The sequence below is a fragment of the Nipponia nippon genome, unplaced genomic scaffold, assembly GCF_047370975.1.
Source record: "Nipponia nippon isolate SJK-2023a ecotype South Korea unplaced genomic scaffold, ASM4737097v1 scaffold_5, whole genome shotgun sequence".
NCBI lineage: Eukaryota > Metazoa > Chordata > Aves > Pelecaniformes > Threskiornithidae > Nipponia > Nipponia nippon.
Genome location: NW_028262369.1, coordinates 44,133,674 through 44,159,261, shown reverse-complemented (window position 1 = coordinate 44,159,261; position 25,588 = coordinate 44,133,674). Strand labels below are relative to the sequence as shown.

General features: G+C 40.2%; 1 protein-coding gene and 1 long non-coding RNA gene across 11 annotated transcripts in view; one reads left to right on the top strand and one right to left on the bottom strand.

Annotated features, from left to right (window-relative positions):
- The window catches only part of NTNG1 (netrin G1), a 158,074-nt gene that overhangs the window by 98,941 nt on the left and 33,545 nt on the right, over window positions 1–25,588 (bottom strand). The window lies entirely within an intron of this gene.
- Window positions 287–10,861, top strand: LOC148052160 (uncharacterized). 2 transcript variants are annotated; one of them, XR_015699011.1, is made up of 7 exons: window positions 287–426; window positions 930–965; window positions 3,028–3,195; window positions 3,464–3,568; window positions 5,406–5,488; window positions 6,072–6,196; window positions 8,589–10,861. It is a non-coding gene; the product is annotated as an uncharacterized LOC148052160 (long non-coding RNA). The 2 variants fall into 2 exon arrangements; XR_015699010.1 differs by lacking the exon at window positions 3,464–3,568.

Genomic DNA, 25,588 nt, shown 5'->3' with positions numbered 1-25,588 from the left:
TTTTTTTTTTGTTTGGTTTGGTTTGTGTTTTTGTTTTGTTTTGGTTTTTTTTTTGTGGTTATAAATTACTGTGTTCAGATTTTTGGTCCACAAAGGAAATCCGTGAATAGCGAAAAGTCCGAGAAACGTGTTGTGAGAGCAGGGACAGCCCTGGCAGGCCCTAATGACCCTGACCAGCCCCAGCTGGGCAGTAGGTGTTAACAACCCTGGGCCCCCAGCCCTGGGCCCTATTTAAGCTCAGGCTGGGGTCTTCAGCTGGCCTTTTCTCCTGGGTGGACCTCAGGCTTGTGTTGTAGTCCTGTCTCCTGCTGCTCCTGATGGGGCTTGCTTGATGACCCTGCTTTGTCCACTCCTTGTGCCTGGGACTGCTGATGGACCATCTGTGTCTCCTGGCTGCGCTCGGGCTGTGTGGGATGGTGCCTGTCGGTGAGGGCATGGCTGGCGTTGGGGTGGTCCTCTGCTCTGATGTGTGCCCCTGTGTTGGGTGACTCTGCTTCTGCTGCTCCCTGGCACTTCCTGAGGGATATGCAATGAGTGAGGAGATGGACAACAGAAATGCAAAGCTTGCCCTAGGCAAGAGTGGAGCAGGTTTATGTTAGCTGAGTATGAGATCAGATCATGGGTTATCAAATGGGATAGCATGGAGCTATGGGAGCTCCATGGCAGCATGGAAATTTTGTGTTGGGAAAAATTTCAGGAAGGCTCATGGTGTGAGGAAACTGGAACGGTGCAGTCTGTGTGGGCTCCTGCACCATGCCGCTGAGGGTGGACCACCAAACCCTCCCATGCAGGGCAGGGTGATCACCATGAGCTGGTGCTTTCTCTCAGTGGGTGAGATGTGTGTGAGTGGCAGGAGGTTCTCTTCTAATAGATAACATAATTGAATAAATATGTAATTGTAACTAGTCCTATGTTTTTATTGCCCACAGACAAACTGAAGAAATGTGCCTTGCAACAGTGGGCAGGTGGGATGTGATGGCTGTGGCTTCTGCAAAAGGTTGCTCTTAGCTTTCTAACTGATTCCCAAGGAAGCTCCATTTTCTGCCCCTGTAGCCCCTGCTCCTGTGGTAAGGGTTTCCTTGTCCTCCTGGTGGACAGCTCTTGAGTAATATCTGTGGAGGTTCATGCAAAGTATTGGTGCCATGAGTCATGGCAACTGAGTAACTTCAGATACAGGCCAAGAATTTCAACCTATTTTCTGTGTAAATCAAGTGAAGTGATAAGAAGAGAGCACCGATGTGGTGTTTAACTGAAGAGCTACAATAGTGTTCATTGCAGCCCTATCCTGTGCTAATTTCAGTAAATGCATCTTACTTGGACAGTTCTTTATGTAGACCATTCATCACAGCCCTAAAAAAGTCAGTCATGCACATACTAACTCTCATGTGAGGTTAGAAATGAGCAGTGTAGAAACACAATTAAAAATTCTGAAGTTATTGAAAAATGAATGTACAGTTTTGTAATGACTTAAATGCAAGCTAGATGGGTCTGGACCTCTCCATTAAAGGACAGAATTATGATTATTTTTGTGTTTATATTTTAAAGTGAAAATATGTTCCAGTGAAAACAGTTTTTACCAAGCTGCTACTGGTTAGTTATACCTTATTATGGTAAGATTTTGGATATAACAGGATGGGCTTACACTGCAGTTTAAAAATCTTCTGTCCTTACTACATCTGGACTAAAACTTTCTGTCATCAAATTGCCGCTTAAGTAGCTTAATGATAATATTGCATGTATTATTTACTTATTGAGAAAGACGCACAACTCCCCCTGTTCTTTTTTCTCCTAGCCATGGTATTTTTCAATTCGGAAGGTTTTTAAAACACTATGTAGCTCATCAACATAGCTTCAAGAATTACCTGACTGTCCACCAAAGCAGACTGTCATAGCTTTTTAATAGCACACAGCTCTTCTACAGTGTCCAAATGTTTAGAGTAGAACTCAAGATTGCTGTATTTGATTTAAACTTCAGAAGTATTTTCCATAAGCACATACAAAAATGTGTAGTGCAAAATAACAAACTGTTCCTAAACAAGCGAAGCCTTTTTGTCTGTTCCTACTGTATTTAAGTACAGAGTAATAAGTCCACACTAGTACAGGCAGTTACTATAAAGCAAATAATATGAAGAAAAAACTTTTTTAAAATTACATCCACTTAACCTCTATATTATTGGCTTCTGTGCAGGTTCAAACTAGGTAGTGGAAGTCTGAAATGCTAATGTCCCACTAGGAGTATGTAAAAACAACTTCAGCACTTATACATGTGGTTCATAGAATAGCTCGTTACATGTTAGGCTTGGCTGACTGAAAATGACAGGTAATATGCTTTATAATTAGTGCTTAGTAATTTGGGAATTTTCAGATTCAGTGACGGTCAAATTATGGCTACAGAGCAGTGTCACATAGTTTCAAATGGGTGGTTTGAAGGCCACATTTGTAAGGGTGGCGTAAGGCTGCATGTATGCAGATACACACAGAGGGTTTCTCCAAGTTTGGGGCTTTGCAGTCGCTTGCTTGCTTGCTCTCTTTTACTCATAGCACAGAAAAACAGACCAAGGCCTTCCAGTTGCTAAAGCTAATGTTACACTAAATTAGAATGAGGCTACTCTCTAAAATAGTGCAAATTTAATTCTTCTGGGTTTGGAGGGGGGCCTCGAAAAAATTGGAAAAATACTTAAGAAATCCTGTTGTCCCACTTTTCTTTCCAGTCCAGCAACTTCTAGTGGATCCACTGGAAAAATCCCTTTCCTTCAGAGCTGCACCTTTGCTGTGGGCTAAGCCCTGCCTCAAGCAAGCATCAGCCTGCAATCTAGCACCGTGCTGCTTGCTCAGCCCTCTCCCCCCTCTCCTCCCCTTGCATGCCTGCTGGGGAGCTGACAGCCTCCGAGCTGGCAGCTTCTCTCTAAGGACAAATTTCCTGCAAACTTGGGAGATCCCAATTTGTGCCTAGCAATTATGCTGCTGTGTGGTGAGCTGGATGAGAGGGTTGATGTGTCTGGAAAGCAAGTATTTTTTTTTCCCCAGTTTTAGTTTTCCACTGAATCAAGTCTCTGATCTGATGTACTGCTTGGCCAGATGAGTGCTGATACTGCCAGAAGGGGTGCAACAGCTGGAGACTAAGGCGAAGTGGCACAGATAGCTTGGCTGGCTTAAGGGCAACATGAAAATGCAGCCTAAATTGTGAACAAAGAGGTAAATCATGCCTGTCCTGTTACACTCATGCTTATCTGTTAAAAGGTCATTTACATATACAAATAGCTACTTGTATGTGCAAGTGTTATTTATGCTGCAAAAGACTATTCTTGGGGTGTAAATGTGTATTGGACTGGGGCACAACCAGTTCTTTCCCAACAAAATGACTTTCACTACATATGTCATCCCAAGGCATCATTACAATTCTATTCTTACAAAGGGCAGCAGGATTTAGGACAATGAATTCAGATTATTTCTTTTCCTACAGATGTAAACAGCACCTGCAAATGCTACTGGTGTCTGCACTGAGGGTATTTCTGTTGCAATCTCTACAATATAAATTCAGCTATGAAGAATTCTATTTTGTCTACAGGTGGTATTTTTTCTCTCTCTATGTATGCATGTATGTGAGCATGCTTCGGATTTTTTTTCTTTGCTTCATGTGAAAATTTTATTCTTTCCTAAAAGCGGAACTGTAGAATATGCTACACCTGGGAAGTACAGCTGATGGAAGATATGTTATGTTATCTCATTGTGATTGTAGGTTTTACAGTTTACTCTGAATACTGGCAAACTCATGATGAAGACTAAGGTACCAAAATGCACTGTATCAAGCTGTTCTGATTGACACAAAGTTTATACAAAACTATTTTCATGCAATGAAACACAACTCCTGTACTAGGAAGTTAAAAGGGGAAATAACAAAATCAAACCCCAAACCTAACTGGCTTTGTAAAGACAGAGTTCTTGTTTAAGTATTCATCCTTAGGAAACAGATCTTACCATTTACTTCCTGCATATAATTTCCACCAATTTAAAAGATGCTATCTGCTTGCCTAAATGTGCAGCTACAACAGACAGTCGTTCTGCATAATCTGTGGGATACTGAGTATGAATTATGGCAAGACAATGAGCAGAAGGATACCAAATCCTCCATGGTATTCATTAATGGTTGCCTGTGACAAACCACTGTCGGCTTTAATAGTTTTCCTGGGGTGATCCCTGCTTCCTCTGTGGGAGACTTTTAAGACTGCTAGAGAGGATTCCTAAGTAGTAGCAATAGTTAAATAATTTTTGTCAAATGTGATGCAAAACATAGTTAGAAAAAAAGTATCTCAAATTTCTCTGTTTCTTCCAAAAGAAAGTAATCTCTTAGAAGAGGTGGTCTAATCAAATACCTACATAGGCTACACCAAGCAAGGTGTATATTCATCAGAGCCTTACCAAAATAATAAGCTGATGTTTTACTAATCGTCACAATGAGCAAACACTGAGTGCAATTCAATAAACAGTTAATTCCCCAAATCTGAACAATCTTTTACTTTATCATTGAAAGTAGACAGCTTTGCTAAATCAAGGCAGGTTGTCTTCCCTGACTATGGTAGTCCTGTATTTCACACCAGTTTCAATGGGCTACCCATGTAATAGGATGCAATAATGTAGTGCACTTGCTATGGATAAGGATAGCAAAACTGTCATTTAAAGCTATAAGAAAACTTTATCAATCCATGTTTATGTAATATTGCATGTTTATGAAAAGTTTTGTGTATTACTTTTTAGCTGTAAATCTCCAAATGACTTATAAGCAGGTATGCTCAGCTGCCCACAAAGTTACAGCTGGGGGAGATCAGACAGAGGTGAAGTAATTAGTGCTCAGACAAGTGGTGGCTAAGCCAGGAACAAACCCTTTTCCTTTGCCCCACAGGCCTTTTTTTCCAAAGAGAATTTTTTTGTCTTTGTATTAATTCTGCAGCTAATGCCATAGAGAAAAGAAACTGCACAGCCAGACAACAAATAAAAGGGACTAAAGAGATGGAAGAAATTCTTTTCTTGTTGGGGATGTCTCAGCTGTGCTTCTGGGACTGTCTGCATCTGTAGGCACTGTTCATCCCACTCCAGAGTGTTATTGTTTCTGTGCCCGTGGATTTCATGCAAAACTGTATTTCTACAATAACCATAATTTTATTTCTGATTCTTAATGTCAGTATTGTTTTTGACAATTTCTGACCTGCTCCTGTATTACCAATGTGTCTACTGCCATTTTTAATAAGCTTTAGAGCCAGTGGATTAACACTGAATGTCAAACACCACAATTAGAATTGCTGATGTTATGCAGAAACACTGCTTTTAATATATTAAAAAAAATCTGTCTTACTATTGCCACAGAGTCTGCACTCATTGCTGTTGTATTTGATCACTTTTTGTTACAGAATTCCCAGGCTCAGAAGACCCTTGCATATATGTGAACCACTTAAAGGAAGAATGAAAAGGAACATAAACAAAAATGACAATTGTAAGTGAAATCCAATTTCACTTCTTTCTCTTAAAAGGTGGGCTACATTGTTTTCCCTTCATTTGTGTTTGTCAGGATGATAAAATAAATATTTTTAATGAATTACAGTGTATGCCTACATAATGTGGAATTGTTATAGAAAGAAATTTAAATGTTGAATTTTATTATACAGTGAAGAGATGTCTTATTAGTATTCACAATGAATTGTGTGATATCTCTGCACATTCAGATTACAGCACAGTGCTTTGAAAGAGAACGAAGACACTCATCAAATTCACATTAGGATACTGCACCAATATAAGTAATTCAATCAAAAAAAAACCATACAGTATCTTTTGAGGAAGGGTTGCAAACTTTGTGATAAATTGGTAATTTGTTCAGTTGGGTGCTGGAGATCGTCATGTAGTTTCCTTTATTACATATATCCAGAATAAAAAATAACTGCACAGTTCTGAAAAATATACAATCGTTTCCTAAAATAATTTGTGCTAAGACTGTTATCTGCAAATTTACAGTTTAGGTATGGTATGTGGTTGCACTGACTCCTAACAACCTGTCATTTTCAAAACTTATTTCATCACAGCATGTTGAAATTTGGGAAGTCCCAACTGGCTGGATGGCAGGGCAGGGGGATGGAAAGCAGCTGCTCATCTGTCCCATGCAGAAGGCAGGGGTGCAATGCCTCCAGGATCCCTGCTGCTGCCTCAGGTAGGAGACTCAGAGCAATGGGAACTGGGGATAAAACCAATCCCCAAAAATATTTCATGGCCTCAGTTACTGTCCCAAATGACACAGTACCTCCCAAGTCTGAATGAGAATCTTCTACCTGAAATAAAACAAGAGCATCTCTAAGTGCAAGAAAGGCTTACAATAACATGTAATATTTTCAGTTAATGCATCAGATGTGTAGCGTGCAAGCAGCTCCCTTGAACTGAGCCAAACTTGCTTACTGCGTTGATTGTAAAGTAATTCAAATCTGGAGATGAAAAGGCTTCTTTTACCATAGAGCTGTGGTAGGACTGCTGCAATATGAGGTTCCACTTTGAACCTCCGCATGCCTCCACTGTAACAAGGAGTTATCACTGGCATGTGAATTGGGCTAGCTCAGGCAACCTTGTTAGTAAGAACAGGGTAGCCAGGGCTGTGTGGTGGTGCTCAGCATTTCGATGCAATTTGCCTACATGGATGTTGTGCTGCCAATTCTTTGTGCTGTTATCCCTCTACTGAGATTAAGCCTGGGTGCATATGCCGGGATGAGACAATTTTAACTCATGAACATTGTAGAAGGAATACACCCTAAAAATATTTGACTTTTGGTAAGCATTAGGTGAGGAAGTTTCTCACAAGGAGAGACTGAATGTAATTTTACTGTAGTGGAAAAAACAGGCTTTCTCCAATTGCCTGCTGGGATGCCTGAAGGTAAAGTTTAAGGACAGGGATTCCTTTTATCCTAATACATTTCAATCTATCGCAGAGTAAGTTGATAAGAGAAGCTCTAAGTATGCTCCTTCCCACTGTACCACCCTGGGAAGTAATAAATTACAGCATATTATGTTCCCTATCAGTTCTACCCATCACAGGCTTGTCTTACAGAAGATGTGATAAAGAGAAACACCTTGGATAAAGTAATGCAATTAACTGCTGCCGTTTGAAATTTGAAAAATTACATTTCTTTATCAGAGCCTGTCTAGCTGTTCAGGCATTTTTGAGCAAAAATGCTGTTTAATGACTTGCTGGTTTACTGTAGGACTACTTTCCAACAGACTCTGCTTCTTGTGGTGGTATGGGAAAGGTCAAAACCTTGCACCAGCCGCCCGTATCCTGGCTGCGCAGCCCAGAGATCAGGGATGCCCAGGGGCAGGAGGGTACCAGGACAGCCCAGCTCCGCCTCCAGCTGCCCTGGTGAGGGGCATGATGACAACATCAGCTCCCTAACACTTGGATGTGCTTCTGATACAAGATGCTCTTGTGGTTAGATAAGGCAGCACCTGAAGCCAGAAAGGCATGAAGTTGCCTTGCCACAATGATAGATATGTCTCTGTGTATTCCTACAGTTACTCTGTAATTTAAGCACTCTAGTGCCATTCAGCATTTATCTTTAAAGGGAGTTTTAGGTCCCAGGTTGTACTAAAGGAGCTATATGAAGTGCACTTATTAGAATGAAAAATAGCTGTCTATAAAATGAGCCGCTATTTGTAAAGGTGTAAAAATAAAAGACCTCAGAGAAGGTGAGGCATTCTTTCCTTTGACACAGAGTTTAGGGCTGCACTATGCTACAAACCAAAGCCATATGCCTCTTTCTTTAAAGGTATGCAGCATTTACATTTTTTATACAAAAACACTTTGCATATGCCATCTGAGTATTTTCAGGCCCTAGTGAGCATTTTAAGGATAAGAAGTGGCATAGCTCTGCTTATAACAATGCCTTTAGACAGCATACAAAATCACCCTGTTCAACATGGCCATCTGTGATATGTCAATGGAAAAATAAAAAAAAAAGAAAGTAACTTCAAAAGATTTATGCCCTTAGATTTCTTAATTTTCATTTCTCTTAATTTTTGATTGGGTATTTACTGAAAGTGCTGCAGTGAAATCAATGAAAAATAAATTTTAGCTGATAACTTAAGTCAACATAGGGCTCTAAATTTTAAATGGACTTGAGATTATTTTTGTGAATTTTGTTATACAGCATTTGAACGCACTAGTTAAATAACACTTTACGTGGGCACTTGCAAATTCAAAAAGTTGGCCAACAATTAAAAAGTACATAAGAAAGCAAGCCTGTTAAATTATTTTTGATTTTAATAACTCATAGTGACATACTAAGGTTATTTTAAATGGTATATTAGTGTAATTTATTTGACAAGCAAGCTGAGAGGTACTTGTCTTTGTCATAGGAGTTACTTCTAAAAAAAAAAAAAAAAAACCAAAACCTGCTGTTTAACTCTTGCATTCTTGCAAACATTTGTGACTCTCACTATATCTCTATACTTACCTGTATATATTTTGGAACTTATATATTTTTTGCAAACTTAGAATTACAATAAAATATATATGTAAAAGTTTGCAAACACCTTTAACTCTGAGCATTTTCTTGTAGGGGCCTGTGCTCCCCAAAACTGGAGAAACTGCCTGTATACATCTGGATGACTGGAAACTTGGCTGATGCTCAAAAATAGAAACTTCTTATTTTTTTTTATCTGCAAGCACATAAGAAAACCATTTTAAATTATGTTGAATATATGAAGAGATATTTAAATATTTATTGTTATAAAATAACCGTATGCTACAGAAAATATGTTATTACTACTTTATGGGTTTTTTTAAATTCTCTGAAGTTCCTTTCAATGAGGCAAATCCTATCTTGAGATTCAATTAATTTAATTCCTAGTCAAGAATTCACTGAAATCAACAGATGTTCTTACAGAATAAAACCTGAATAGCAATTGAATAAAAGCTCTGGGAGGTATCCCAGTATTTATGAGGTCCCAGATCATCCTGTCACTTCCCAGCAGCTTTTAGCTGTGTGTACATCACGCTCCTCTGAAGCTGGCCTGCTTTGCCATCAGCTGCTCTGCCCCAGTGTCAGTCAAGGAAAACGACTTGCGCTAGTTTTTGAGGGAGAAGCTAAAAGTCACCACTCTGCTCCTGGAGGCTGGAGATGGGGCAGGGCTGAGGATGAGGTCCTTGCAGTGCCCCAGGGCTGTGGGGGTCCTGCGGGACCGGGGGCTTGGGGCCACAGCCCCACCTGAAGGCAGATAAAAAGGCAGTAAAACAAAAGCGTGACTCGAGTGAATCTTAAAAGTAATTATGTTTCTCCGAGTGTAAGGCAAGCGTGTTTCATAGCAGTGCTTGCCTTCTCAGGTATCACCTTTTGTTAATTAAAGAAATGCTTTATAATAGCATAGCTGTCATAGATGATATAATTGCTATCACTTTGATATCTTAATTAAATTACACTGCAGGCTCTAAGTCCTTCAGGGCACCTTCATTTAAGATGCTTGACGTTTGTCAGTCACCATCATGAATGGGATTTTGGCTTTTTTCAACACCATCTACAAATGCATGGCTTTATTAGCTGAGTCTTGGCTAGCAGGGCAAAGTCAGGCATGGGCTGATCTAACTACAAGAGATAAACAGACTGAAAAGACAGATTTGTGGAGGTTCTGACTAGCATTTATACAATAACAACGCTCATTATCCTGCAGAAGAGTTTAGGGTAAGTTATGTAGTAATGGGGCTCGAATTCTGATTTTGTACTGGATAGCCCACATTTACCATTAAAAAGCATATTATATGTCAAAGATGGATTCTAAACTCAGTGTTTTTCATCCCGCTATTCATTCCTATTTGCAGCTGAGGAGACTGCCAGTCCATTTTCAGCTTACCTTGTAGTCCAAGAACACAACTGTGTTGAATATCATGGGTCTGTGCAAAATGTTTATAATTCATTTACATTAACAAGATTAATAGAATGGTCTGAGCTAAACAGAAAGAGAAAAAAAAAAGCTTTCTGCTGGGCTGTTGAACGCAGTAATTATGGCTATTTGTTTACACATTGGTATTGCAGTAGCCTGACGCTGAGTGGTCTGAGCCCACAGCCTGCTGAGGGGCATTGCACAAACAGGGATGAAGACAACCTCTGCCATGAGGCATTCCCCATCTTGACAGCATTTTGATATGTCTGATTGCCAGTTTTATTATTTTGTTGATGGCCAGCTGCTCTTTTGTCACCGTTATGATGACATGCTGTCATACACTGGTCTTAGCAAAGCTCAGGTGTTCGCTTGTTGCTGTGCCTTGGAGAAGGGGATGCAGAACAGCCATGCCCTGTGCTCCTGAGTAAATCCAGAGTAGGAAAACTTCAGGAAGCAGTGCAAAGAATAACAAGAAGGTTAGGCCTTGTACGTATTTGGTGCTGTTACTCTGGCATTTGGGACGGACAGGTCTGTCACATGTCCCTCTTAATTCCCACTAAAGACTGGGGGAATCTTTGCATGGATTTAAATTGAAGCAGATCTGCTCCAAGACACTGAATTATGTAAACAGCAGCAAGAGTCTATAAGATGAAATTCTCCCACAAAAAATAATGAAGGGGCACGCTGTGTTCAATGGGGGATACTGTGAGTAAAATAAATCTCTTAAGGATGAATAACTGTAAAGGTTAAAAGAATGACATTATTGTGACAAGCAATGTACCCCTCCAGTCATCTCAGATGAGGAGTTCTCCCCCACTGTGTTTTATTGTTTGAAATTATTTTATTACTGGACTTCACTTCATGTAAAATTAATTATTCCTTATTATATCTGCATTTTTTAAAAACACACCAATTATGAAGTATGACATTTAAAATAATTCACCAAGTGAGTTTAATTAAATTACGAATAGACCGAATGTTCTGCAAATAGAACTGCTGCTTTGAGAACAGGCTGCAGCACGCTGCCTGCATGGCCTTAGCAGAATAGGCAGTAATGATGCATGCGTATGCTAGACTTTGGAAATGAAACTTTTCTGAACTGGTAAAATACCAAGAATAATAATTAAATGTGAGAGTGATCTTGTAAGAAAATATACCATTCATCCATAAAAGCAGCACGCTGGACTGCAGTCTCCTTAGTGTTTTCATGCTTTGTATTTTTAAAATACTACTTTAAACGGCAGCCGCAGTATAAGTCAAGTCAATGGTGAGAAGTCTGCATGAAGGATTCGTTTTGGGTTTTGAATCTTTAGTAGGGCAGATGACTAAGAAGGGCTGGGGAAGGCTTACTTAATTTTTGCAATGATCCAAGACAAACCAAGTACTTGTAAGGACAATACAATTCCCTTCTTTCAGTATAGTTGCTTTTTCAGTTTTAGAGGAAACTCATGTTTTTTCCACTCTTACATGATGTAATGCAGAAGTTGTTACATACAAAGTAGATTCTGTGCTACATCCCAAAACTACTCCAGAGCTTGAGGGGAGACCATCTTTAGCCTTCTGGATGGTATCAATAGTGGCTGAATAAAATCTCTGGAAAAATATACATTTACATTTACTCACATTAGTGCTGTGAAAATTATTTAAAATCTGGACTATACTGCTTACATTCTAATCTTTAATGAATTGTTATGGGAAACCTGTGTAAGTCAGGATAAAGTGGGAATAACTTTTGTGACTTTGTTAAAGCTGCAATAGACCAAAAAATTAGGAAATTAAATCCTCAAACATGTATTAGGTTTTCCTGCAGTGTCTTTAATTAAAATCAATTTTCCTCTGAAAAATGCGTTAAGACTTCAGAAGCTGAAGATTTTGACACTCAAATATGCGTAAACTAAATTACGTTTTGGTTCCCTGACCGATCACAACTGATGCTCGTACCATTATCGAGATTTTTACTTGTCAAAGTGCTACAGAATGGTTAACTGCTTCAGAAGTGGAAAGTTGCAGGGACAGAGGTGCAGCACTCAGGCAACACTTTTCACAGGAAGCATTTAGTGACACATGCTGTTGCAACCCTTCTGGCCAGAGAATAAAATGTGAATTCTTTATTTGCAGCTGAGTATCCTCCCTGGAGTCACTGCAACTATATTTGAGAGTTCATTGTGTGAACCACATGTGATGCCATATAAATGGGGTCAGTGACCAGAGTGTTGCGGGAGCACCTGCTTACAGGAATCCAACTATAAGGCACTGCAGTCCTCAACCCTGCATTTCTACAGGTAGGCTTTGGGGAGTGTCCTTGGTCAAGAAAATAGCGTGAAAAGAAAGTCATGAGGTGGGGCGGAAAAAAAGTGCACCTAAATTTTGAAACAAGTTAGTGATGACTGCTGGCAACACTGGATAAAACTGAAATAGAGAGGTGATAATGGTATGAAACAGGAAAGGAGGAGTGCGAAGAAATCAAGTCATCAGGAAAAAAAAGGCAAAAAACCAATTGAAGTTTAAAAAAGACAACTTCTTTTTGTTACTGTTTTCCTCCTCCTTAATCCTCAATTATTTTGGATCATTCCTCTGAATATAGAAGCCAGGAAGCCACAGCCAGGTCTTTCTTTCCTAAATAGTAAGGCAATACTGGGAGTCTTGCTGGTTCCTCTTGAAAACTGATGATGGAGAAGGTATGCTGTTAATGCAGTCCTACTTATTTGTTATGAGTATGCAGAACATCCCACTTAGCAGGCATTATGAGCGAACTGCCCGGAGGCAGTTCACTTATTCACTGGGCCAAGCATCTTTCCAGGCAAGGTTCTGGCTAAAAAGTACCTTTTCCCCCTTCTCCCTTTCAGCCCTCTTCCTGTTTTTCTTAGGTATTTGGCTATGGTTCCTTTGCTTTTCCTACAACATGATATTATAGGAAAAAGTACTTGTGCCAATCTCTCCTCATAACTCTCTTTCTGACCAGTCATGCCCATAGTCACTATTTTAGTCATGGTCCCAATTTATTTCAGGAGCTAATGCCCTCAGAAGGCTAACCATCATAATCAGCAACAAAAGGCACAGCATTTCACCCATCCTTAGTCCTAGCACAGTGGATATGCTCACATGGGAAAATCAGGGAATAACTACAACACAAAAATGCCCATCTACACCAGTGAGACTCTATTCTGTGTTGGTAACATTAGCACTGAAAGTGTAGGGTAATAGGATCACACATTAACGGAGTTCCCAGAGGTCTTGGCTCCTCATTCCTACCTTTTTTTTTAATATGTGCTAACACAGTCCAAATAGCATAACTACATTCATACACATAAAATCACACCTTCATTTTGCCATGTATGAGGCAAAGAATTGAGTGTCCCGCCTGAAGGCAGCAGCCTATCTACAATGAGGAATTTTGCACACAAGAAAAAAAGCATAAGAAAATAAAAGGTCACTGTCTTAAGATAGGTAAAGAAAATGGGATGGAAAGTGCTAGATTACAAAAAAGTGAATTAGCATTAAGTCATTTTCCCTACTGCCTAATTTCCTCTCATTCCTCTATCTTAGTGGACATTATGCTAAATGATAAAACAAGTGGTAAAGACCAGGACAAGAACTTCGCATGCAGAACAGCCAGAAATGTAACTTTGTAAGTTCTCTTTTTCCTCCCCTCTTTTCCCCAAAAGTCTAAAGATGCTCTTATAAAGAATATAAGTTTGTTAATCAGAAGAGAGCTCTTAATGGAACTTGACCATTTTTATGGCTTGTAATGTTAAGTAATTCTATTTAACATGCCATTTTAAAAACTAAATGCATGAGAATATGGAAAAAGAAGATTTATACATTTCCACTGTAAAATAAACTGGTGGTCTGCTTCACTGATACTCTATTTCTCCAGCATTAGGCAACTCTAGCAGGTAAGTCTCCTACAGAGTTTGACAAATAAGTCTACCTGGTGCCTCTAAAATATTTTTTTCAAATGAGGGAAAGATCTCACAGTTTAATATCAATTTACTTACTGGATGGACCAGTGTGTGGGCATGCACTAATCACTGCATTAAGATGGGTATCACTGCGCAGAATTTTGTTTGCTGGATGCAAAGATTTAGTGGCTGGTCAAAACCAATTTATGTTAACGATCTGTTAACTATTGAGCTATTGTGTCATATCCATCATCACCACATCTAGTACCCTCTACTTGACAGTTTATCTCAGCCTAACTGCTAAAAAGAAAAGGGTCCTCATACACTCAGGATGTCTAAATCCTTCCTGACTGGAGCTGCTACTGGCTCCACTAGGAAAACTTGTAGGAAACAAAGCTCCTGTTGGCGATACTACCATCTTGAATGCTTGCTAAGATCTTTTATCGGGCCCTAGTGATTATTTTGAATTTTAATGTAAACACTTCATTTTTTTCTGCTTTATTAACCCCCCAATAGAAGTAAAGAAAGAAAAGTTAATTATACGAATGAACAAAGACAAACTTCATGTTGCAAAGTTATGCACAGTCTCATACCTTACTTCTATTATTATGTAAGCACTATATTGCAAGGCGAACTTTAAAAAAATATTTAGAGTAACTATGATTGCTATGATTGATTTGTTTTACCTTTTTTTTGTCTGCTTTTCAGTACCTCATACTTTTGTTGTTGTAAGCAGCTATTTATGACCATATGTTTGTTGATTGGACAAAAAAGATGAAGAACAGGTCAGGAAATACGGACTGAGAGTCCATCTGGTTAATATATTTCAAGAGGGCTACAGGAGATAAAAGAAAATCTAACGGTTCACATTTGCCTTTATCCAAGGATGTTCCCTAATCTGACTTATACTTGAATTTATTCTTGAATTCCTTTAAAGCTAAGGTGCCTAAAAACACCTGTAAGATCTTCCAGATACTAACTAACTGGAACGTTGTGCTTTTTTCCACAGGAAGCCTCATATTCCCACTTCTGCCTCAAACCAGCCAATTTCTAGGAGAAACATCAAGCAATTCATTGCGTTTGATTAAGTCACTCTGTTGTCAAATGATGAGATTCAAGGCATGGAAACTTGGATTTTTGCAAATTGCATGATGGGTACAGCAAAGATTCAGGTGGGCTCTCTTGTAAATCATTTACCTCATCTACACAAATCTGCCAACTGGTATTTTTCTGCATGCTTTTCCATTTCTTTTCCATTTCTTTTCCCTTACAAGAGGTACATAAGTGCCTAAGGCTACATTACTATCTCTAGACTCAGGCACTTAAAAAGAAATGTCTCTTTTATGCATCTTCTATTTTCTAGCTTGGTATTAATGCAGACGTATGTCGTGGCTTCTCGATGTGGCAGGTGCAGGTATCCTCACTTCTCAGTGGCCCTGCCTGGCCTCGCTATGTTTGCAAATGTTGAAACCTAAAAGATGTTTTCCCCACAGAAACCACAAGGTAAGCATAACAAGTAATCAATCTTCTGAACAGCAATCAGGAAACCTCTTAACGAACATCCTACACAAACACAATAATTAATCTAAGCTATGACCTGAATAGCAATTAATATAATCAGCTTCAAATGGTGTGCCTACTGTACTCATTTTTTGGCTGTCACAGTTGGGATGTTACATGCAATATAAACATATTGGTTAGTTTTGAGGAATACTAATTTCAGGAGGGAAAGGTGACACAAATGTTTTATGCAGATCAGGTTGGTTGTTCCTACGTGTTCAGACTAAAGCAAAACACGATGTCAATGTCAAAGCAGAACAAAAAGGATATATACACTCAGAAGCTAAAAAAACCCCAAGCCACCAAACCCAACACAAAACAGCCAGCAAACCCAGTCCTCTAACCACAAAGAAGCCTCTGACAAGCGGTTGCGGTCTGTCTGTGAACATTAAGTGGCAGAGAAAGAGATGTGTTTGGGCACAGGTTCAATTTAGGCACTGTAAACTGAGCTCTCCTTTATTAATTAGGAGGACGCATCATTTTGAAAACCACAGGCTGATCCTCAGCCAGTGTAAGTCTGCCTAGTGCCATTCTACTCATTTAGTCCAGTCGAAGATAGGTAACGCCATTTTTTTAAGACGATACATTTCCTTCTCCGAACTAGTATGTAACACTTGAAAAGTGAGTGAATTTTGAAAGTCTCGTTCACTTCGCATTCATGTTGGGCAATAAAAGCAGGCAGGAAGGTTTCACTCCTCAGCAGGCAGGCTGGAGGCAGCAGTGCACAGGAGCGTTTATACGGTGGCACTGCAGAGGTGTTTTTAAATAGGAGCAAAAGTGTTTTCCCTAAGGATTAAAATAATGCACCTATCTTCCAGGCACACTTCTAACAATCTTTTCTTTTACACAGCTTTTCTTTTTACAAATCCAAACTACTAAAATTAACGTCGGAAATGCCTAAAGAAACGTGCCCAAAAATAAGCTCCTCAGACAAATACAGGTGACTTTTACTGACTTCCAGTATCAGATATATTTAAGGATGGGATTTACTTCATACTGTTTATTTATTTAGCTTGGCTGTCATTTCAAAATGATGGGGAAAAAAAAAAAGGAATTCCTTGTCTTTTCCCTGGTGGTAGCTCAAACTAGTTGAGACTGGGCAGATGCTCCCTAGGGACTGTCAAGAAATGCTCATCATGAGATCTTTCTCAGATGACACTGAAATTGTCTTATGAGTCATTAGATCCATCATTTAAATTTAACTACGCATTATGCACAGTATACCAGGTAATGAAAGGGTAGGGCTGGCCAAAGGATGGAAAAGTCTGACAGGTAACCATTGAACAGTTACATGTCAAGAAGAAAATCAATTGTTAATAATAACCTCGCTTGCTCACAAAGAAAGAGGATGGGGAGCAATGGAAAAAGTAGGGAAAAAAATCAGAAAATGAATAGGGCTAGAGGGAGGAGTGGAATACAAGAACAGGAATGTGCTAATGGTGGTTCAAGAAACACCCTAGCACAACTAATAAATCTTAACATGTATTTTATTGAAGATTTTTCCTCTTCAATAATTATTTTCTGCTCTTCTCTGCAATGTCTCCACAGACAGCTCATTTTCACTTCCTCTACCATGCTTCAAAACACATCTATGTTTTCCTCCTCCATATAGTGTGAAAGTAAAAAAATTATTTTCCCAACTTCTCAGCCATTGAAGGAGCACCTGTTGCCATTTCCACAGTGGCCTACACTATCTTTCCCTTCGCCAAAGAAGGAATCAACAACTCCCAAATTCTTTTTTTTTTTTTTTTTTTTTTTGTCCTCCATTCCACAGAAAATGCAATTTTTAGAAAGCAAGCCGCCTCCTTCCCTCTGTCCTCCCCGTCTCACAATGCCTGGCCAGTTCCTTTGGATTTCTTTGTGGCTGCTCTTATCTGTTAGTACCAGCAAGAGCTCCTTCTGCCTCCTGACTCCCGTGGGCACAGTTCACATCCAGGTCTCGCTGCCCTGGGGAGCCCGGCAGCCGCACTGTCCTCAGGCAGCCTCTGGGATCTTCTCCTCTGCGCTCAGAGGCATAAGGCAGGCAGATGGGCTCTCAGATGGCGATGGGGACAGCAAGGCACAGGATGTGCAGAAGCGTCCCTTGTAGAGAGTGAATGGGAACAGACTGTGAAAAGGGGGTCAGGCAGTTTCCAACCGTGCTTTGAAGAGGACAGAAATTGTAGCTCGTGAAGGAGTTTGAGATTTCAAAGGCTGGGCTCTGAGCTGGACATCAAACTGAAAATGTTAAAATTTTAAAATTTACTTGAAAGACAATTTCCACTAATAATAATTTCTGTATCTAGCATATACATTGTTAAAAATGTTGACACAAACAACTTTAAATTGGGGGGGGGGGTGTTAAAGAAAAAGTGGGATACACAGAAGCGAGGAATGGCAGCACTAGACAGACCACGGATTTTATTTGTGAGATTTTCATAGTTGTGGCAACATCAATCTGACTTTTTATTTCAATTAAAAAAAAAAAAACAATCCACCAAACAGATCTACAGACTATCTCTAACCTGTTCAGTTGCTATGAGTAGATTAAGTATGTTAAGGGTATCCCTGCTGAAATGTAAAATGCAAGCACTGAGAAGCTAGCCAAGCTGTATGAAAGCATACCAGCTGGGCTGGGACGGGAAAGGAGGAAGGTCAGGAACTCTGAAAAGAACGAGGATCAATACAGAAGTCTTGAGAGGCATGAATTCGAGTCCTACAGAGAAATAGAAAACTACCTTAGCTGAACTGTCAGAAGCAGCTGCCTGTTCTAAAAATAATAGTGCTTGCTCTTTTGCTCAAGTTTCTTTTTCTTTCTCTTTTTTTTCTTCTCATTTCTTTTCCTTCTCTGCTTTCCCTTGATTGATAACAGAAAAGATTTGGTGTTTTCTTTTTTTTGCCTCTATATGCTATTGCAAAACTGCTGAAATCTGGCAAGAGCAAAAAGGCTAGAAAAATAAAAGATTAAAAATGTTGAAGTATATTCAGCAGCCAGGAAGCTGACCCAAAACTTCAGGTAACAAGTTCATGCAGATGTCAACTTAAAGTTCAGATGGATCAACATTTCAAGTGAATTTTCTGCAGGGTTTTTAGAGAGAAGGTAAGAAAAAAGGCCATAAAACTGGAAGAAAGCTTTCAAGCTTCCTTTGGGCATGCAGTCCACTCTGCAGCTCAGCTTAGCTGGAACAGATATTCAAATAGTCTAGATTTTTTCTTTCTGCAACTTTCTCAATTTCTCCAACTTTTTTCGTTCTTTTCTGCAACTTTCTCAATTAGAAATGGTTTATTAATTATGGGAAATTAGTGAGAAACCCCACTAACTAACAGTCTTCCCCTCTGAAGAATGGCTTGCTTTCCCTAGACTTGGCGTCAAGGGAGAGTTCCAGTACTGATCCTGGGCTAGGTGCAAGGTGCAGAAGGAAGGAGAGGAAGAACAAAGTTCACCCCATCTCACCTCTTTCTCTCCCATCTCTCTGCCCTTCCTGAAGCTCAAATTTTGTCTAAATGCTTTGATAACCCTTACCATCGTGGGGCCTGGATCACTGGGACCATTAGCAGTTTCTGAAAAATACTAATGTTGATAGAGAAAATGAGAGCAAACGTGTACTAATTCTGCTAAAGCCACTGATGTTAGTTTGAATTTAACTCTGCAAATCAGAGCAGAGCGTGGACCTGAACAGCTGGAGAATAGTAATTACTGTACAAAAGGCAGCGTCATTTAAAACTAAGATCTATAAAGTCTCTTCATTCAAATCTTTAGCTCTAAGGAATCTTTGTATTTTCAACTTAGTTACAGCTATGATGTGCAATGAGATATGATGCATGCTAAGGACCTCAGCTATCAATTAGTAATAGGCAGGAATGAAAGATGAATATCTAATGTATGACTGACATGGTCTCCAGTGAGAATGGCTGGGTATTTTAAGTGCATGTCTGCGTTTCTGGGGAAGACACAGCGAGCTGCTTGATGCCCACAGCAGTTGGCACTGAACAGTTGTCAGCTTCTTCATCTGCCTCTCAGGAGAGTACCCGCTTTACACTAGAGTTTGGTTTCATGCTTAAATCTTGCACAGAATCTGTCATGGAGAATCATGGCATCAGTGGATGGTCAGGGAAGAGATATTCAGCAAAGGCACCCACGTGAGACGCAGTGAGAAAGAAATCTTGCCTGCGCAGTTCCAGTGACTGCTCAGAAATAGGTTAAACCTCCTGTGGTACAGTCACCCATGGATTTGGTGGGGCTTGGGGGGCTGTACGCACACTTGCACAGGCGCAAGGTCCTGCTCTGCTGGCAGGGTAGGAGGAGGCTGTCTCCGCAGCCTGTGTCTAGCCCCGGCACAGGAGCGCAAGGTGGCAGGGGCACAGCGAGCGGGGCTGCTCTCCAGCCCCCAACCCCTTTCTTACAGAGTACCTCTGTTCAGAGATAGTTATATCTAAGGGGGCTTAATGCTCTGAACATGTGAATGCAAGTGCGTATCGTAGACCTGCTGATAATCTAAACCCTCAGGTACGTAGATATCCTTTTACGTGAATAGCTCACGTAATCTTTAGACACCTGAAGTGAAGACTAACAAAGCTTTTCTATTAGAGAAGTTGTTTTTGAGAAACACTTCATTACAAAAAGCCAAAAGCCAGCAAGATTGTGCTCCTTATATGCGTAACAGTAGCTAACACATGCAGTACAAATATATCTATTATTTACTAGCCACCTAAAGCTCTATCAGCACCAGCGGCGAACCAGACTGAATCTTATCAGCAAAACTGCTTTGACACCAAGCTGCTTTTCTCACAGATAAAGTTTTCCCAGATTCTGCCAGGCTTTGCAATGAGAACTGGAGAAACGTGCAGGACGGCGTACAAGCTCTCCGCAAACAAGCGCACAGAAGCAGCCTGTGCTAACCATTGGAGCTGCTGGCACACTCTTAACCTTCTCACCAACAGCTGTGAAAGTATTCTTTTTTCAGATCTGAATAAAAAAGAACCACAGTTTTATTTTTTCCTCAAAAAGTTCCAGAAACAGTAATATGACCTTTTGGGGAATGGTATAGAAAACGGGAGAGATAATGGGTCCTTCGAAACAATGAATCCATGGGGGGAACGGAAACAGAATTCGTCAGTGAAAAATTCTCTTACGTAATCCATCACTCTGATAAAATTTGTGCTTGCTGTGTTAGGGAATAAATTGGCTATCATTCTGTGGTAGGAGAGTGGCAGTAGCGTGTACTGCTGTCTTTAATGGGGACACACAACTTGGGATATTTTGAGCTTGGCAATTTACATAAGCGAAGAGCCTAATCCTGTGCATGCGGGGCTCCGGAGCAACAGAGAAAGCAGGGAAGCAAAAGAAGGAATCACCTAACTTCCACACATTCCGGGGGCTCCTGCGTGGAAAAGAAATGAGTGGAAGATAAACTGGCTGTGCGTGTCACCGGCCAGGCGGCTGGCGCAGCGGGCTTGCTGGGGCACTGCCACCCAGCTTTTCTGCTTGCTGGTCAAGTTAACGGCTCTGATGGTTGTGAAGAAGAAAACCTGTGTTTGTTGCTCCTCTCTGACAGTCTAACACACCTTTTGAGAGATGTTTTGGAAACTGCATATCACACAGTTCAGGATTTTTAAGCATGGTTTGTGGAATTTGGTGGCAGTTAACAGAAACACCAAAGGTAACCAGAGCTGGATTAAGGTACAGTGTCCTGGACTGTAGATATTAGTCATACAATTGCACTAAAACCTTAAGAGTTAAGCTTGTAAAATACCTAAATATTACAGGTACAGAGCATCAACAGCAGAAGTAAAAGCATTATTTGAGTGGTGGAACAGTCTGAGCCTCAACAACAGGGATGTAGCAAACATGCACCTTGGTGGAGCATCAACTCCAAAACCATTGTTCTGCCTTTCCCTCCTGAGTGACTCAAGCTCAGGACAAAACACCACCAGAGCCTGTCTTCACCCAGCAAAGCAGCTGCAACCCCAGCACAAGATCTGACGTCCTGGTTATCCTTGGGGCATAAAGGGGCTATTCCTACCACCCTTTTGGTGCTGAGATTATTTGGGAAAGAAGTTCTAGTAAGATGTAGGTCCATCATGTATCAAAGAATTTGGTTTAAGCCCTTCGTTTTACACCTGGTATGACTTATCCTCTTAATCTACAGATGAATGCAGTTGAGAGTATCCTACTTAATGTTCCACCGTACACGAAAAGAGATCCCTGGTCTCCCGGGAACCTTGCCTTTCATTTCAGTGTAGCTCAGATCACCGTTTTTCTCTTGAATGGATGCAATTTCCATACAGCTAATCATGGTTACTCTTATTGACAATTTCTGGTTTTCTGCTGGGAAGTCTCAGTTGAGAGTGAAGTGTTACGATGTCAGACATTGTATAGATCCATTTAGCAGTGCAGAGACAGAGTCATAAAGCAACCATGAGAAACCCACCAGAGGGGAGATGGGGAAATACTGTGCCGTTTGCTGAAAGCAGTTCCCAATCTAGCAAGAACTGGAAAAAAAAGAAACTTCTAGACACCCAATGATGCTGCAATTCAGTCGTGAGATTGAAATCAGAAGTCTCAGAAAAATCTTAGCTTTAACTAATGAAAAGCAAGGTATTACCTGAACCTATCCTCTTGTGAATTGCTAACTTCTTTCTGTAAGGATTATATTCTACCTGGTGAGGTTTCTGTTTTTTTTTTTTTTTTTGTCACAGCCATTCAATCACTCATAAGGAATAAAACATGTTAATTAGAAAATTAATATTCATTAGAAAATGCACAAAGCCAGAAAGTATGTTTCTGGTTTTGAAATGCATATATATAATTTTTTATCTTGATTTCTCTAAGCAACTGCAGTATGATATTACTGTAATATCTGGTAGATAACTAAGTCTAAATGGAGAACTCAAGAAGAAGAACCAATAAGTAAATACAGGGAAAAGTATTTGATTTTGGAAAAGGGCTACTAAGGTTTCAAATTTTTCCATACCATGTCTATTAAATATAGCTATGTGTCCACGTGTATCAAATACAATGTAGAGCATTTTACTATTTTAATTAAAATGGTGAGCACAGTAAATTAAATAACTAATTAATATTCTTTTCCAATCTCAAGATAAAAAGATGCATCTCTTAAAAATTCCTAGAGCCCACACTAATGTAAAGTTTTCTGTACAGAAAACATGTTTTCTGTACATTCCCCAAGAGTCCTTTGGGAATCCGAAATACTTCATGCTTTTAAAATCTTTATGAACCCACTATGAAAAGAAATCATAGCATAGCAGTATGCTTAGAAAAAAATCTCAAAACTAGTATTCTTTTTAAATGCTGACAAAATTTATAATTCATGGTAATAAAACTCAAATCAGTGCATTTTTTTTTTTTTGGTCCTTACGGTGACATTATTAAACAGATAAGTAAAATACTTCTCAAATTTATCTGCGCTTGGTTATTTGAGTGAGTTTTAGCCAATTACTGCTAAAGATAAAAATCCCAAATTACTACCTGTATAAAATGAAAAGATTACAGGACTTTTTTTTCTTCATTTTCTCCCCCCTTCATCATCTATACATAGAAGAGTACTTTGGATCTAGTTCATTTCACTGCCCACTGGTTAGTCAGGCTGCTTCACTTGTGCGGGGTGTCAGAAACGAACATGGGAGAAATGAACACAGAGAAAAAAATTACAGTTAGAGTCATGGAAATTGCTGTGAGGATTAGGCAGGCACCATAGCTGAAACCATTTTTGCCTTTTTAAAAAGATAATTATGTTTCAATTTGATACTGTCACTTCAAAACAAACAAAGCAAGCTAACATTTCCTTGAAGAAAACAGTAATTTCTTAAAAGACTAGTCTTAAAGTTTATTTAGACGTTGCTTTTTCAGAACTGGAATAATTCATAGCAGAGAGGTAACGTGTTGAAAGGTGCGTGGTTTGTTAGCAGTAAATAGTGGTAAATACAATCCCGCTCTGCCATTTATGTAGAGGAGCTGGCTGGGCTGCCAGCTCTTCTGTCCAAGAATACATTAGCAATTCATCAAAAGAGCAAATGTCATTATACACGGGAAGCCCAGGGAATTATTTTGCATTTGATTTCCAGCTCTGATAGCATTATTATTGATTTAAATATTCCCCGGCATAACATGCGCTAGACACAAAAGATCATTGTATTTTTGAACTGCCAATCACAGTAATCCTGAGTTACCCAAATACTGATGGCTTTAATAAAATTGAATATACAAACCCCTTAGGTCAGATTTCTAGCCTGTTAACTGACGAACTTCATCAGAAGCTCCCAGACTAAAGTGTAATTTCTGAAATATCTAAGAATGCAATCCTAAAATAGCTGTATCGGTATACTGTATACCAAAAAAGCTGGAATACTTTACTGCAAAAATCTGTTTTAGGTAAAAGTAGTGAAAATGAAGGAGGAAACATTTCCTTGTGTTGCCTGTCTCTAGTAAATAACGGCACAGTGAGGTCAGCGCAGAGAGGTCATGCACAATCACAGCTCAGCCTCCCCGAGGGAGTGAGACTGGGCCTCCCTGGGAGCACAAACTGCTACTGCCTCCATTAAAAACTTCCATTTTATGAGGAAAAACAGGAGAAGACCAAGCAGGTGGAGAAGAAAGGTGATAATTTAATCTTAAAGTGAATAGGCTTTTTACTGTATTCCTTAAAAATGCAAGTTTGTGCTTTATTTAAAGCACAAAACTATCTGGCTGCAGCACTGGGTGTACAACTGGAAGTTACCCAGGCACTGGGCCTCCTGGGCCATAAGAAAGGTGTTCCTCTGAACGTCTCTGACAGACACCATGTGTCCCAGACGCCACCTGACGTGACCTGTGGTGGAGGGTGTCTCTGGTACATGGCCATAGCATCTTCGGGGACTGGCTGCTGTGGGTTTGGCAGCCTGGGTGCAGAAGAGTTACTGCCAATACAAACGGTCCAGCAGGAGGAGTAAGTTGCAAGTGCACAAAACTGGCATTCTAAGCTGCCTCAGGAAGCTTATGGTGTTGCAGAGAACAACGACTTGTGGATAGCTTTTGGTCCTCTCGAAGAATAAACAACGTAAGTCATCCCCTGAATGTGAAAGAGACTTGGCAGGAGACTGGGCCACAAAACAATTTTGACAGTGGTTAGCAAGATGTCCATAAGAAAGATGGGGAGTTGTTTCTGCAGCTAGTGAGACACTATATTCTGCCATGGGTGGGAGAGGCAGGGCTATAGCTTGCAGCAATTTAAGGCTGCGTATGGATTTAAATCGACACAGCTGCTGTAAGAACCCGGGAAAGGAAACAAAAAGATCTCACGGCTCGCACATCTGAGAGGGCCAGCTGGGATGCTCCCACAAGGCCGCGATAAAACAAGTCGGGGTGAGAACTTGGTGTGAGAAAGCACAAGTTTACTATTCCATGGTTAGTCTAACTAGTATTGGATACAGAGAACTGATGCTGAAGGAATTTGATCCCTCTATCTGTAAATGCAACAAGCAAACAAAAAAAAAAAAAAAGAGAGAAGGAGCTTTGTTTAGATAAACACACCTATCCAAAACCAACAGACGTGAAGCACTGCTGGAGCCAGACACGATGACACCTCCAACTCATGAAGGGCTTTGACATCTACTCCCCAGTGACTCTGGCTGGAGGGATGTAAGCCACGGCCCATCCCTGGAGGTCAGAGTCCCAAAGCAGAGTTGGCAGACTAGACCGGCTGCTCACTTCAGTACAAAATTCATCGGCTTAGCTGACCACCCTGGTGGCTGCAGTTTAGGCTAAACCAGGAGACCTCAGGCTGAAGTGGTGGGGGAGTCCCCTCTGTGGCCCCTGCTGAGGGGGAACAGGCAATAGCCACAGGACACAGCAGCAAAGGACACATTATCTTGAACCATGTGGTGAAAATGTTGAGGTTTTTTCAAACATCAGGTTCTGGGGAACTAGAAAAGCTCCAGAAGTGGTGGCCAGTAGAGAGGACAATAGCAACAAATACTCTGAGATTACCACCTCTCTTCCAGATGCTTTGCCAGATCAACTTTCACTTTATTGAAATGTTTGTCTAGCTTCAGCCTCCGTTCCTGGAAGTGACTGAGTCTCTCTCGCCTTTATCAGCAATGAAGAAGGACTGTGGTCCCAAGAGAAAAGAAGATAGGACATCTACAGAAATGGAGACTACTGCTGTTTTCCTGTCCCTGCTGGCATAGCTTAGCTGTGTCACATTTAGCCATAGACAGGTTACAATTATTCTCTGTTTTCTTTT